The 11907-nt window shown below is 33.9% G+C and overlaps 1 pseudogene; it reads left to right on the top strand.

Moving 5' to 3' along the window:
* Positions 1-792: 792 nt before the first annotated feature.
* LOC123234192 lies at positions 793-1374 on the top strand (annotated as a pseudogene).
* The last annotated feature ends 10533 nt before the right edge of the window (positions 1375-11907 follow it).

The following is an 11907-nucleotide window of genomic DNA, read 5'->3' on the forward strand; positions in this document are numbered from 1 at the left end:
GCACAATAATATTCCACTACAAGCATATACCACAACTTGTTTAGCTATCCCCTGAATGATGGGCATCCTTTCACCTTCCTATAGTACATTGCCACTACAAAAGGGACTGCTATAAGTATTTTAGCATATATAGTTTCTTGTCCTTTTTCCTTGCTCATTTTGGGAAATAATCTTAATAGTGGTATTACTGGGTCAAAAGATATACACAGTTTTATAACTCTTTGGAAATAATTCCAGATTATTCTCCATAATGATTTGATACGTTCACAGTTCCACCAATAATATATTAGTGTCCCTATTTTTCTACATCCTCTTCAAAATTTGTCACTTTGCCCTTTTATAATTTTAGCCAATTCATCAGGTGTGAAATGATGTCTCAGACGTGTGATTTGCATATCTCTAATCAATATTTAGAGCACTTTATCATATAGTTACTATATGATAAAACAAAACTATCATATAGTTTTGATTTCTTCATCCAAAAAACTGTCCATGTCATTTAATAATTTATCAATTATTGAAAGGCTCACATTCTTATATATTTGATGAAGTTCTCTATATAGTTTACATATGATCCCTCTATCCAAGAAACTATTTAAAATTGCTATTTTTTAGAAAATGATTATTAAAAATTTTGTCAATATGTAATTTGTAAAACAAAATTTATTAGGAAAAAACAATGAATGGCAACAGTGCAAGGAGCTTCCTTCTTTAAGTAATAAAATATGGGAAATGGCCCTGATCAAAGAGCTGATCAGAAAAGAAGACATGGAGTAGACTATTACTCCTAGGATGAATGAAAGTGATTTGAGTTCTGAGGATAAGACCACAATGAAAATCTCAGAACTCAGTTCAAAGGAAGATAGGAGAGAGAGTATAATCGAAGAAGTCATATTCTCTGTTTTCCATACTAATGGGACTAATGGAACAGAGACAAATGCAAAACATGGCAATCAAGAGTGCCCATCTGGAGTGCTCCTAAATATGTGGATTAAGTTTCAGAAATTACAGAAAAACTTCCTGAACTTAAAGCCTTAACAATTTATAAAAGCAAGGAGAGTAAAAGAAAACGCTCCAGAAGAATAAAGAAGATTCTGACAGTCAACAGTCTTCAAATAAAGCCCAGTGGGAAAAGCTTATTCAATATTCTGAAATAAATGATAAATTTGAATTCCTCATAAGTAATAGGGCTCTTCAGAAGTCAGACCTTGAAGTGCACATCACAAATCTGTGGCTGAAGGGAATCCTAAGAAGGTTGAAGAACTAAGTAACAGATTAGCTACTTGGAAGCTTACGGCAAAGATTGCCAAAACTGTTGCTCGTTGCAACTTTGTAAAAGTTAAAATAGATGCTAAAATTTCCCGGGGGTATTAAAAGAAGAAGAAATGGGGGGAGGGGAATCTTAAACAAAGAAGAGATGGGAAAGCAAAAGCAATATGGGATGTATGTAACCAAGCCTTTCTCCTTGAAAAGTGAAAACTATTGGTTTCTTACTGCTCAAAAGGTAAATTTGATACTAGTTAGGGAAAGTAAATATCAGATTGGTGAGACAATTCTCTACATTTTTTAGCCTTTAAAAATGTATGTTTTGTTTGAAAAATTTGTTTCTTAAGAAATGGAAGAATACACAAAATTAAGAAAAAATGTAAAGAATAAGGTATACAGGTATCAATATCTAAAGTATTAATGAAATCACTGATGGATAAACCCACAATTGGTTTGCATTGAAATCCCTCTTTGCGCCATAGTAAATAGTAGGTTTTTTTTAATTGCTGTGGTCAAAATATTTTTGTCTTCTGGTGGCTTTCTTCTATTAATGAACCTTTCTGAGCATGGTTAGTGTGGTGGACAGAACAGGTTAACTCTGTAAACAAGCCTTTCCCAAACTTGCTAGCATAGACTTGCAGGACTCAGGATCAGTTGCAGTGATATCAGATGGACTTTCCTGGAGAAATATAGTTATATATGGCATAAATCATTTACTTTTCCATTACTTAATAAGTATTTAGCAATTGATATCCATGTAACATATTTATGGACAGAAATTATCCTCATAGATATTCTTTTTTAAATAATTGTATTTATTTGGTAGCATACCAGTCAAGTGTGCCTAAGAGATAATAACTGAACTAGCCAAGAAACATTAAAATGGAAAATTTTTTCAAAATATTCTTTTCTAGAAAATTTGCATTGGTTTGGTTTGAGTTTTCAATAGCTACTTGGTAAAACTTAACTATTTTAATTAGGTTTAATTTTTATTTTTTAAATAATTTTAAGTAGTTTCAAGGATGAAAAATGTCATAGTTTGCTTTGGTTTAAATTCTACTTGAAAAATAGACATAGACTATCCATGTCTAATTTTCTCTTTTATTCCTGTGATTTTTAAAATTCAGCTCTTTTTCTTAGATAGCATATCTATTGTGAAGTTTGGATATTGATATTAGATAGATAACCATTTTGACATTATTTGGAAAAAAAGTTTTAAATCTTTAAATATATGGTTTGGATTGTTTCCATTCTTCTTTCCTTTTGTCATGCATGCACATATGAGTAAACACATTATGCATACACATGTACTTATCTATACATATACATATGCATGTATATTATTTGTATTTATATATTTGTGTATATGATAAATAATTATTTTAGAGCATGAGCATGTTCAAAAGTAATCTTAGCTGTCATAACAGTGTATATGAAAATATGCTAATGTTGCAAAATTGTAGAGTAAACTTCAAAAGATCCTATAGAGAGCATCTAAGTCATCCCACAGATGGGTGTTTATTCTTGGCATCAAGTTCTCCAGAGGAAAAGATCATATCATTTTTTTATACTTGATTCTCAGAGGTGGAAAGGGGGTTGTCTCCACTGTCATCAGCTAATGTTATCTTCTAGGGCCAAATAATTCTAATTCCTTTGAATGACTTTCAGTTATCCAATCTAATGTATCTCAGGGTTATACATGGTTCACACTACAAAAAAAAACAAGCTTAGTTTCTTTATTTGAATATAAATATGAATTGAGAACCAAACATGTATGAAATCTTCAAGGAAATTGTAAACAGATGTTCCTTTAAGAAAGCCCAATGTATTTTTTATCTGCATTTTTAAGAAGATAAATTTTAACACATTTTATCTCAAAAGATTTTTTGATATCATAGTTTATTAAAGCTGAAGATTTTTATGGCTACAGAAACCAAGACTCAAAGGCATGACAGGACTTGGCCAAAGCCATAGAGTAAGAAAATCAGTAACAGAACAAGGATTATAACATAGATCTTAATAACTGCCAGGCCAATGTTCTTTAGACTGCACAGTAATTTCTAATCAAGGAGCTTTGGTTTTTATATAACTTTTCTGGCACAGTTGTATAGTGAAATATATCTGTATTATTCAGAGCATTAAGTAGGGTGACATTATGGGCACAAATGTTGTTTTTTATGTGTGGGAGAAAGGGAATGTCCATTGATGTTTGAGATCATAGAAATCATTGTCTTATTTCCACTTAAGGAATGATGATTCATTGAGGAAATGGAATTTCTAGTCTTTGACTCAGTTTTATAATTCGTCTTACAAAAATAAGAATCTGAACTGAATGTATTGTTGCGGTTTTTTTCTATTTTTCTCTTTATACATGACATGTCTTTGAGGGTACAATTATATGTCATTTACAGAATCTCTGTTATCTTCAAATTCCTTCTAAATGTCTGAGATGATAAAACACATTACAATACTAAAATGCTAACCAATGTATAGACCTGTTCTCTAAGAAAATATCTAAAATTTTGTTCAGATGAAATTTTTTATAGTAGGAGGTACTACTTCTCTGATTTATCAGATGCATTGTTTAACAATATAATTTCTGGAAAAAATAAAGTAGTAAAATGTGATGTAGTACCGTCATAGGAACTCCATTTGCACAGAGTATAAAATTTTGTTTTGAAAAAATTGCATTTCCAAAATGTCAGTTGCCTTTGTCATTTTCAATGGGTACCCACACTATAAGAATTCTTTCATGGCATCAGCAGGGACTAAGTGAACAAAAATAAGTAGCTAGCTACAGTGAAAGATATCTTTAGTTTCATTCAGTTGTATACTGAAGGAGAATAGTGTAACTGCCAGTTCCTTGATAACCTGTTTCATAATGTTAAAAGAAATAACGGCTATCCTAGAACTTATCACATCAATTGACAATGGAACCATTTCTAGTTTTTTCCTCTTTTCTGTTTCACAAATCAGATCAACCATTTCCATCACATGTAGCTTTACTAAAATCTCCCTAATAGTGCATGATTTCCTTTTGTTTAAGCTGCAAAGCAATTTTATAGGATACTTCAAGAAAAAGTTGGATTTTTTATGGAAAATCCAAGTTTTGTAAATGTCCTAGTTTTTAAAAATTGAGCTTTCTTCATATGAAAAGATCTGACTTTCATTTAGGTCTGAGTTCAAATTATGCCTTAGACACTTCCTAGCTTTGTAACTCTGAGCAAATCGATAAACTTCAGTTGCCCAAGTTTCTTCAAATGTAAAATGGGGATCATAATAGTACCTACCTCTCAAGGTTGTTGTGAAGATCAAATGAACTAATATTCACAAAAGTGTTTAGCATAGCATAGAACATGGTAGATATCATATAAATGATTATTCCCTTCTGTGTCATACTCAAGTTGCATCATCTGTAAAAAGGTGATAATAATAGCATCTACTTGCTGAGAGGATAATAAAATAAGATAATAATTATAAAGTACTTTGTAAATCTTAAAGCAGTATAAAAATGGCATCTATCATTATTATTGTCAATACGGATAGATATTTGGTATTCTTAGTTTTTCATATATATATATTCACAAGAAATTATCTGCATAAAAACCACTGCAGCTTTTGTGTCCTATCATATTCATTAATGTAAATGCATCCATTTGATGAGAAATTTTTATCGTATTTCCTTTTTTATTAAATTGGGTCTATAAAACATAAAATTAAAGTAAAGTAAAATGTTTGATTGAACTGATATTTTTAAAGAATGTTTTTGATAAAGCTGCACGGAAATTAGACATTTGTATGTTAATTAAGTAAAGTGTAAGACATTTAAGAAATTTGTATGACAGGTAGGCAAAATAAGGCAGGTGTTACAATTTATCCAAAGTTCTAACACTTTTATTGACTTTTAATTCTTCTGTAGACAAGCAGATTGTAGAATTAGCATAGAGCTATTGTCACATATAACTGTCTATGCCTTCCTATAAAGAATGGTTTCCATTTCTGTTATTGTTTTCAGTTTCCTTGTGAAGTCATTTTTAATGTGTGTTGCATTTTTGTAGAATAATAATATCCAAACACTACTATTACAACTACTGTGTTTTGCAACATATGCCCTTACTCTATAACACAATATACAAAAACAGTACTAAGGGAAAAAATAAAAACTCTACTAACAGAACTTACAACACTGTTTGTGACTCATAAATTTGTATCATGAAATTGTTAGCAACAATAAGAATTTACTTTAAATCACACACTTCAGCAGTTATAACCACAATCAGATATGTCTGAACTTGTCTGGTCTACACTGTAGTCTATACATATATGTTGCAAAATTTAGTGCCCCTCTCCAGAGAACTATAAATTCATTTGAACTGCCTGCTTTTACAAAACTTTAACAAAAATTAAAAGAACTTCCTTCTGCGTATTGGTCAACAATAAAGATGAGGAATATTGGAAAGCAATATTGATGCCCATGTCCCCAGTAAATGTTCTTGCTTGGAACATTTGACTTCTCTGTTTGGTGGAGCAACTGCAAGGCTGAGAATTGCTCGATGGTTTACCAGCTATGTTGCTTGCACATCTGTAAGCAAATCAACTATAATAACATGCATTCTAGAAGCAAGTCTAATAATGGGAGTAATTTAGAAGTAATGGTAAGCACAAATAACCTTTCAGGATATCTGTGACACTTGTAATGTGATATTTAATTTCTATTGGTGACAAAATCACAGGTATCACTAATGCTAGTCTGATTTATTGCCTATATCCATGATTGAAGGAAATGATAAATTTCATTTAGTGTAAGTAAAATTCAGATTTGTGAAAATTAAAATACAATTTTCCTCATCCTAGTTCATGGGCCCTCTGAAATTTATCCATAGAACCCTTACAGTATTCACTGACACTAGGTAAATAACTCATACTCCAAAGATTTGGGAAGAACTCACCTCCATTTTTTCATTTTTTGCAGTACTTGGGAAACTTCTCCAACATGAACATTGATCCTTCTCCTTCTTCTTCTCCCACTGAGCAGATCCCTAGAGAAGTCATGAAGGGTATTTCCTCTATCCCTAGGTATCTTATGAACTTTGGCTATACCTGACACTTCTCTATTGGCTAATGGTCAGCCTTCAAATATACATGACTGATGAAAATGTTTTCTGAGAAAGTCCAGACAAACACTTTTGATATACTAAATATCTGAGATATTATCCCCCTTCAACTCCATTTTAGAGCTCCAAACACAGCTTTCACTGCAGCCCTTTCCACTGCTTTTCCACATATCAGTACTGACCAAGTTTATCCAGGGCTCAACTATTTGACTTACAAATGATCTTGTCAATGTGTTCCTCCTACTATACCTTCCTACTTATCCCTGAGTAAAGTGGTGAAGGCTAATTCTACTAAAGAAACCTAATTAGGTGAGGAATATGAATAGCTTTAACTCCTCTGAGATATATACTTTCCAGACAATAAAATACTATCCCAACTTCTATCTCTTAGGGAAGCTAGGTAGTACAATGGATAGAGTGTCATTCCTATAGTCAGGAAGTCTCAACTTCCTCAGTTTGAATCTGGCCTCAGACACTAGAGGTGTGACCCTGAGTAAGTCACTTGCCCTTGTTTGCCTCAGATCCTTGTCTGTAAAATGAGCTGGAGGCAGAAATGGCAAACCACTCCAGTACCTCTGCAAGAAAACCCCAAATGGAGACATGAAGAGTCAGACACAACTGAGATGAACAACTTCTATTTCTGTTCATAATTCAAAATTTTCCATGCCCAAAACTCATCTTTTATTCTTGTCCACAAAATACTTGAATGGGTTGTTCCCACTGTTGTACAAATTCAAGAGAACGTGATTTTGAGATGAAATTTTGCTTGAATAAGTCAAATCTGTGATAGTCCTAGGCGATAATTCACCAAATCCACTCTAAAAAAGTGGTGAATGAGCCTGGATAGTTTTGGAGGCCAGAGGGAAATGCATGTGATCTAGACAGACTTGGGTTTCCACAATGGAATCTTTGTTCTTTGTTGAATCCCCCTGCTGCCTCCTATGATTCTGTTCCCCTTTAATGTGTGATGAGTGGCCCAGATCTCCTTTTCAGATGTCATTCCTAATTCATAAAGTTTAGCATTTGTTTAGGCTCTCATGTGTCTGCCAGTTGTGTATGTGGATAAAATCCATAGACCAGAAGAAAAGGTAAGCTTCCAAAGACAGTAACATCTGCATTGCATTATTCTTGGAAAATTCTGTGTCAATAGGCAACAAGCCCAGTTCTACCCTAAGTGTATGGTGTAAAAACATAGATATAGGTGTCGTAGTGGATAGAATGTTAGGTCTAGAGTCAGGAAGATTAGGCACTTACTAACTATGTGTCCCTGAGCAAATCACCTAACCTCTATCTGCCTCAGTTTCCAGCAAAATGGGGATAATATAGGACCTCTCTCCCAGGGCTATTGTGAGGATAAAATAAGATTTTTGTAAAGCACTTCTGAAATCTTACAGTTGGTCTATTATGGTTGCTTTGTCACTATTATATCCTTTTGCCAACTAGTCTATCAGTATTTTTAAAAATCCTTGCTTTCCATCTTAGAATCAATACTGTGTATTGGTTCTAAAGCAAAAGAACAGTAAGGGTTAAGTGACTTGCCCAGGGTCACATAGCTAGGAAGTATCTGAAGCCAGATTTAAACCCAGAACCTCCCATTTTGGGGTCTGGCTCTCAATCCACTGAACCCCCTAGTTGCTCCCTTAGACTGTTGGTATTAAGCTGTGGTAAGCAGTAGATGAATTCTTTTTTTTTAAACCCTTACCTTCCATCTTGGAGTCAATACTGTGTATTGGCTCCAAGGCAGAAAAGTGGTAAGAGTAGGCAATGGGGGTCAAATGATTTGCCCAGGGTCACACAGCTTGGAAGTGTCTGAGGCCAGATTTGAACCTAGGACCTCCTATCTCTAGGCTTGACTCTCAATACACTGAGCTACCCAGCTGCCCCCTAGTAGATGAATTCTTAACCTATTTTTGGAAGTGTTTTCCAGAATGTGGCTGTGACCTATTATTCCTCCTCTAAGAAAATCTGTATGAAGATACCATGTAGGTAAATAACTTTCAGAAAATACCATTCTACAATGAAAATAGAAACAATTACACACTAAAAATATTAAGTGGATGTATCAAAATTACAAAGATCCAGCAGAATCCAAATAATGAGATATAAAAAGCCCCTTCAAGGAAGTATGAGATCCACAGGTCTTTATTACATATTGTACATATTTTCAGCCTTTTCAGTCTATTGATGAGTTATGCTGATGTTTTCCCTCTTTTAAAAAAAACTGTTATATTGGATGACTCTACAGGAAGGCTAGTGGGAGGGATACTTGGGATAATTATGATGATATAAGAAATAGAAATCATCAACAAAAACTTATTTTAAGAAAAAGGAAAAATGCTAAACTGTCTATGATGCAGATGGAAATTTAGGAGATGGGATCAAACAGAACATTTTGAAGAAGTCTTTCTCTACACTGAGAATGGAAGCATTCTTCCTTCAATGGTGGTAATTCAATTATGAAATTATGATTTTTTGAGGCACTACTGAGGAATCTAAAAACATCTATGGTTTCCATCACATTCTCTGCATAGATTCATACCAGTCAAAGATTTAGATACGATGCCAAATGTCCTTTGCCTAGACAGGGCACCATTGATACTAACCAGTTCTATTGGGGGGTTCTCATGTTTTTCAGATGTGTTTAAGAGAATGTTGAGATGAGACTATATAATACCTTCTCCTGATAGTAAAGTGACAATTCTGATGCACTCCTTGAAGAACCATAGCTTAATTAGTTCCTGCTTCCCTATTAATGCTATACATATCTAGGACACATGAGAGTTATTCCTGAGCTGCTTCCTCTTTAGGTCCCGAATCCTGCGCTAGTGTATCAGCTAGGATATTTCTTATTACCGATACATGAATGAACAGGGAAAAAAGGCTGAAATTAATCATACGCACTGGGTATGATGCCATTGTGTGAACTAAGCTTCTCTGAAATAAGCTGAGCTCTTATGATTTCTTATTCAATGAATGAAAGTGAATGAATAAATGAATGAATGAACATTTATTAAGCAACCACTCTCTGCCAGCACCGTTAGGACCATAGCTAGGAGTTTAGCACCCTCCAAATAGTGTCACCAAATCTCCAAGGTAGGATTGATATCAAGCAGTCCTTAGACCATCATGGATTATTTCCATCTTATTGAGGCAATTAATGAAAGCAATATGTGACTAGAAAGTTGAAAACCTCAGTGTATGAACATTTTTCTTTTCCTTTGAACTGTAAATCAGCAATACCTCAATAGCCACCTGGTGGTATCTGTTCCCACAAAAAAAAACAACCTGGTTTCAAATGTCTTAACAAGAACATAGCCATGAAGGCTGTCTTAACTATAGAAAGATCCTCTCTTCCTGCCTCACATTTCTCTTGTGTATTATTTCCTTTCCCAGTAAATTATGTGAAGGATTCTGACAACCTTGAGAACTGTGGAATGAACTATCTATAAAATTTCATCCTCCTAAGGGAACTCTGCAGGGCTTTAGCTGGCAGAATCCAGTTTTGTATGACCTGTACCTGTTGGAACGATTTATACTACTTTTAGATTCAAGACAAATTTGAACCCTTGTTACCTGGCTTTAGTGAAAGATAGACTTATAATAGAACTTTTGAGAAGCAACTGGGAGAATACTTGTCAAAGCTCAATAATATGTCCTTGCTTGTATCATGAAAAAAAATCAGAATTTTATGCAAATCGTCTTTGGTATATTGATCAAGAAAATCACATTAATCAACTTTTGGAATGTGTTTCCCAGAAACTGTTTCTGAATTTTTCCTTGCCTTTATCATGGCTTATTTTTCATTATACTTCTCTTTGTACATATATTATTCCCTGCCCCAGAATACTAACAGGGCAAAGGTTATATAATTTTTTTTACCTTTGTATCCTTAACTTTTTTTCTTAAGGGAAGGCCTGGATTTATAATTTTGTCATTATAGGGCACTCCTGGTATAGGAATTTCCTCCACTTGTGCAGAACAACAATATTTCTGCAACTTACAGTCTTAGAGAGAGACTTCATCAATGACTAGGAAATTAATTGTCTTGCTCATGGTCACACACTTTACATGTCAAAGACAGAAGAACTCAAACCTAAAAAAAGCCTGGCTTTCTGTCCAATATGTCACGCTGAGTCTTACCATACTCACTGAGGCACTTAATGACTTTTCATTTAATTTAATTAGAGGTTATAAATGAATTAACTAACCTAAAAAAATAATCTTTAAAGTGTCCAAGCAACTTCCAAAAGATGGAAGGACAAACTTGAAATAGAGTTTTGTTCCCTGAACTCTAGCCAAAATGTCCAAAAGAAACCAAAATTGGTAGACGTTTAGATGGTATTCTCATTCATGACTCAGGAATCAATGCAGAGGTCAGACTTCCCTCCTCTCTTGGAAACAATGACAAAAAGATACTATTACTAGTGACCAAAAAATTTACTCAACAGTTCTTCAAATATATTTATACTGATGCCTGTGTCTACCATTCATTTAGCTTGTAAATTAATCCATACAAGGGTGAGAGATCAGGATAAAGTTCAGTAAAGAGCGAATGTATCTAGGTCTGTGGATTATAATATGGTACAAAGGCCATTCCAGTGCTACTTAAAGCTTGCCACTAGGTCTTGGTACTCAGTCAATACTTGGTAGTAGACCAAAATGAGTGCCTTCTGGGTCCTACCTAGTCAATTCCCGACTGTGATAACTGCAGTGATCTGAACTCCATTCAATGTTAAGATAGTGTCTCTGTCATAGGAGTTCAAATATCCCTTATGTGATGCTACAACCATGTCTACTTGACCCATGATCAAGTTAAGAATCCCTTCAGAGGACAAGCATCTGTCCAGGAAATACAAATCACTTTCTACCACATCTATTGTACTGATTAAGAGAAAAAGCATCCTCATGGTCTCTTATTCCCTAAGAAGTACACAAACCAACATAACACCGTTATCTCAGAATACTTGCTACCTCTTCAAAGCCTATTAACCAATATTCCTTCCTAGAATCAAGCCTTCCAATGTCATTACTTTTTTGAATAACAACAATTTTCATGTCCTTAAAAAACCCTGCTACAATTTATGATGCCCTTAATATCAAACAGCAAAACAACAGCAACTATACATTTTCAACTATTTGTACTTAAAATGACTTTCTTTCTATTTGTAATAAGTCCACAACAACATAGTTATTTTCTCTCCATCTCCATTCATTGTTTGGCTTTTCTCTCTTTATTTGGTTTGTTCTTTGTTTTTAGTCATTGTCAGCATACTATTTTTTCTGTTTTCTGCTTTCTTTGCTTCAAATGAGTTCATATGTCTTTCCAAATTTCTTTATATTCCTATTTATCATTTTAATGGCATTGTAGTATATTCCATTGCATTGATATACTGTAGTTTATTCAGTCATTCACCAACTGCTGGACATTTAAGTTGTTCCCAGTTTTTTCCACTTATGACAACTCATATATATGCATATGTGTCTGACATGTTTGTGTGTGTGTGTGAAGAGATAGCTCTGTTTTCTT

The sequence above is a fragment of the Gracilinanus agilis genome, chromosome 2 (assembly GCF_016433145.1).
Source record: "Gracilinanus agilis isolate LMUSP501 chromosome 2, AgileGrace, whole genome shotgun sequence".
NCBI classification, from domain to species: Eukaryota; Metazoa; Chordata; class Mammalia; order Didelphimorphia; family Didelphidae; genus Gracilinanus; species Gracilinanus agilis.